Source organism: Netta rufina (assembly GCF_964035555.1).
Source record: "Netta rufina genome assembly, chromosome: 7".
Lineage (NCBI taxonomy): Eukaryota > Metazoa > Chordata > Aves > Anseriformes > Anatidae > Netta > Netta rufina.
This window is the reverse complement of record NC_140130.1, coordinates 33,036,310-33,041,363: the sequence shown is the minus strand read 5'-3', so window position 1 is coordinate 33,041,363 and position 5,054 is coordinate 33,036,310.

Below are 5,054 nucleotides of genomic sequence, written 5' to 3'. Positions count from 1 at the left end.
CTCCTCCCCGCGCAAGCGCCGCGGTCCCGGCGCTGGGAGCTGCTGGGGGCCGGAGGGAGGGCGGCGGCGGCGCCTGACGGGAGGCGTAGTCCTGAGCCCTGAGGTGGCTCTGAGGGGCTGAAATGGATGTGGTGGGGCTGTGTGTGTGTGGTTTGGGGTGGTAATTGAAGAAATGCGGGGGTATTCTCCTCACAAGCTGCAGTACTGTGCGCTCTGGGCTCAAACATCGCCGCGGTGTGGTGCTGGCACTGACAGAGCCACAGCACCCAAGGGTGCGAGCACCAAGTTCCCCGACACTGTGAAGCCCACACGCTGATCCAGCACCAGGGCTCCTCACAAAGTGGTGTCGTGCTTGCTACAAAGCCACTCGGTGTGCAGCACCGACAGGGAAGTTGCTTCTTCCCGTGACATTACCAGCGTTCCCATGTGACTTCACCAAAATTTTTATGTGACTTTACCAAAATTTCCATGTGACTTTACCGACATCTCCCCGTGGCATTACTGACATCTCCCCATAACATTACCAACATTTCATGGTGCCCACACCTGAGGGCCGGATCCTCAAAGCCGGCCACAAAGAGTTGATAAAGAGCAGCTGAGTTCAGTTTAAGAAATGGATTTGGCAGTGTAGCAAATGACAAAAGATTTGGTTTCCTTCATTTTCTCCACGCTCTTCAGTTTAGTTCATATGGCAACTACATGCTCTTTTCAAATATAGTTGGCAAGACAGAGCACTGACACTCTTTAGTACTGTAAATACTTCTTGAAAAGTCTTTCAAGGGGCAGTGAATACAATCCTCTGTCCCATTAAAAGGGGAAGGATTTGTACAATAACTACATACAATAATTACAGCAGCACAGCAGGGTGATGCAGTTTTTGTCCAGCCTTGTGGCCAGCAGCATGCATTGATCTGAACCCCACGGGTACATCGCCACCACGTGAGGCAGAGCCGCAGTGGTTACAGTGCTATAAACGATGCTGCAGCCATTTCATCCGTGGGGAACTGAGACAGGGAATATGCAAGTCATCAGTGTTGAACACAACGGTGGCATAACCTGGAGAGCTGCACTACAGACTGCAGCCTGCTTTGGACCAGGTTCTATGGGAGTTATGGCTCTAAAATTCATGCCAACTTCAGGCCTATGTACCAAGCATACACAGGGGAAAGCATGAGCTATCAGCCATTACACAAATACATGTTTTACTGCTTATAGTAATTTTTTTTTTTTTTTTTTTGACATGCAATTACTCTGATTTTAACATTAATTTTAATGGAGGGGGGCCAGTAGAAAAGAACTAATTGTTTGGGTGTGCGGAGATTCCTCCAAGGCTTGTCAGTTCAGATGCTACCTCAAAGCCTTTTTGAAGCCATCAGCCACTATTTTCCTAGTGGCACATTTCAATTTCCAGTAATGATATTTAACCAGTCTGAATGGGAATCTATTTCTGTTTGAAGCACATACTAAATTTATACTAAAATTTGTAGTGCTTTCCAAAATAGTAATATTTTTTTCCTAGTGCAAAGCAGTGATATCTCCAAAAATAGAATTCATTTGAACTTGGTTCTTGCGTGTAAATACATCTTTGTTTCAAGCTGGCATTTAACAACTGTACTTTACAGTGAAACAAAAGCTGTAATCAGAGTACAACAATAAAAGCTGAAGTCAGCTACAAACAATGCTTTACAATTCCCTTGGCAACTTTTTCCTATCAAATCCTTGATAGGTCACACACTCTGCAGCTGCACGAGCCAGAATCTTTTCAATCTGTACTCCATTCACAATTATTCATACATTTTTTTGGATGATTTTCACTTAACAGTGTTCTACTGGAGTTAATACAAGACAATTGACAGTAGCCAGCACTGCCGGCCCTCCCCCGCTGCGGTCCTGATTTGGCATTTCTGCTCCCGACAAAATGACCGTGATTGTGGCAGCTCGCTACAGGACTCCAGGATGTGGCCTGCCATTGCACTGCACGTGGAAAAGCCGTTTGCAAAAATGATGTGCTGGTTTTACAAGCAAAAAGCCATGTGATCACAAGCTGTTTTGTAACACGTGAAGAGGGTGGTCAAATGAAAACTGTGTGGCGTTCGGCAGTCTGATCCACCTTCAATTTCAAGTTATCTCTGCAGCCTCCCCAACAGGGTTTGAACAACCACCTGTTGTGATAGTAAGACCTAAGAAATGAAAAAACATGATTATATTTAAAAGGGGAATGCATTGTATTGGAGTCTGGTAGCAAACCTCGTATTTTAGATTACCATATTTTCCATCATGGAAGATGACTGCAGCTTTACTTTTGAGAACGTCTAATTTGTCTGATATTTGCAATTTAGTGAGGAGAAAATCATGTAAATAAATAAATATTTTTGTGTAAGCTGAGATACAAACTGTTAAAAATAGCCAAGTGCCCTCTGTTAAGCGACACAGTTCACAAAAGTTTTGGAGTATGCACGTGGAGAACCAAGAGATGAAGAGCTCCACCACTGATCGGCACGAGATGGCAACGTCAGTTTTCATCCCTCTGTACCCAGCATATGTCTACACCTTATGTGTATGGAAACCTAAATGTAGGCATCTCTAATTCCTCTATTTAAAGCAAAGCCTCCTTCATTTGGAGGCTGGTGATGGCTGCAATGTTATGACATTGTACTGTATGCAGCTGGTACATAGGTGACTTAAAGCTCGGCTGTGCTCACTGACTCAGAGGCAATTCAGTATTTTTAATCCTTTCTATTAAGTGTCTCAGTGTAACAACTGAAAGAAATTGTAGTGACGAATAGGTAAACTTCAGCTATGAAGTAATTAGATCACAGAGATTTATTCCCATTCTTCTGAAATACAAAGTACATGTGCAAAGATTACAAAGCACAACATCTATTTTTTACCTACCCTGCAATTTGTAGAAAATTGCAAGAATAAAGTCTGCACTGGCTTATGCCCTATGCAATGCCATTGGCTTCGATTTAGAAGTTGGCTAGGAGCCCAGTATATCCAGCAGAAGTACAAGACAGGCACTTATTTCCTCTCTGTTGTCCCTATTCATACTTTTCAAAAGCTGTCAGGTATGCTCACAAGAATCTTCATGCCTGTAGAAATAAAATAATTAAAAAAAAAATAATAAAAAAAAAAGTAAAAATAGTTGCTTTTGATTCTCATCATTGAAGTGCATAAGGGAATAAGAGAGTTTGGACATAAATTCCTTCAGGGATTCCAGTTGCTCAAAATATAGTGTGCAATAAGTAACGTTTGTTTGGTGACTTATCGAGTTATGCACCTATAGGAATAAGCACAAGGAGGGATAGAAAAAGAACTGTATGAAATTTTGTTCCCTAAACTTACAGTTTTTATTTGTTTGAAGTTCCTTTATTTGAAATGTAGCTTTGCCATGCTCCTTTCCTATTTTTCAAGGTGGAGTATTATATTCCTAAACCCCAGTGTTCATCTTGAAAGGGGAGTTGCCAGGTAAAGGGCTGCTTTTTTCTCCTTTTGTCCTTTTTTTAAAATAATTAAATTTATTTGAGTCAACCCATCATTATAAGGCACCTGACTTGTAGGCATTTATTCTTGATAAAGAAGGTGTGTTATCTCTGTCCCCTCTACTCTATGGGCAAAGCAGGGTGAAGAGCCTTAAACCAAGAGCCGTTCTCTAGTGCCTAACAAATAGCTTCAAACACAACACTTGGGGAAAGTTTCACTCAAGTCAAACCCATAGACATCAAAATATTAAGGCTCGTCTAAAGACTCCTTTCCACTTCTACTCTAGGACAGTTTTTACAAGACTAAAGGAATTACAGCTTTCAGTGAAAGTTTCCAGAACGTCTCATTTTGGTATTGCAGGGCTTTTAGTGCCATTTAGTTCGAGTCAGGCTGACTGTGAGTGAGATCAGTCAGAGAGAATGAGGGAATCTTCATGTGTGGCCCAGCCTGCTGGTTCTAGGCACAGCCCTAAAAACCCCATATTTACCCGAGTGAACCCCAACCCCTGACACTACTATTGAAGGGCTGTCTAAATTCTTAAATCAAATAAAAATCAACCTGCTGTCAGAACAGTAAAATAATGCTTAATGGGCCCACTGTTCTATACTGTGCTTCTGTTTTAAAAAAATAAGTAACTATTTTATTTACATAATTTTTATACATTTTTATTTAACTTACACAGCTACCCCATATAGTCATTTTATGATAGTGTTATTTCTATATTTAACTATAATACAGTGTACTGTTCTTTGAATTTGAAGTGTTTATTTCACAAGGTATGGAAACTCCCAGTAGAAAATGGATGTACAACAGTGAAAACAAAAGGAATAATAGGTACATGCATTTACATAGATACGTATATACTCGTATAAATATGCATATCACATGTGTGCATCTTGCATAATTAAGCAGAAATATTCAACAATTCCAAAATATCAAAATTCGTAACTTTTCTCATTGTATTTTCATGATGGATAATTTTATCCAGCAGAGGAAGTTCATCAACTTTACACACGCACAGAAATAAAGAGCTGTGAACAAAACCTCACTTCACTGCTATAAAGAAATTATTCTGCCTTAGACAAAACGTTTTTGTTAAAACTAACAGTTATGTTACAGTGGAAAACAGGAAAAAGCCTGGCCAGTGAATCGCTAAGTGTGTGGCAAAATGCTCTCACTATATCCTTTTTCTGTGGGTTCAATACTGCAAATTCCATCCGCAGGCAGCAGGCCTCCCGGGCACTATTTTAAGAGGAGTGTTACTGAAATCAATGGGACTGCTTTTCTTGGAGGTTACGGCCAGGCGAGGCTGTTACTGCGCTGACACCTCGCCTCTCACCCAACCGCCTGCAGATCAGCAGCCAGGGAAAGCTTTCGGCCATTACGTCTTAGCATGAAGGATGGAGGTTTGAGTTTTCTGCAATGGCATGGGGTTGATAGGTAACATTTATTCAATTATTTGCCATAATGTAGGGATAGACAAGAGTTCTCCAAGGTTCCTGCCACTATGACCTGGGAGAAAACCAGCCCCATGCCTCATGTTCACTCATCGCTGTGAGTTCAGACATGAG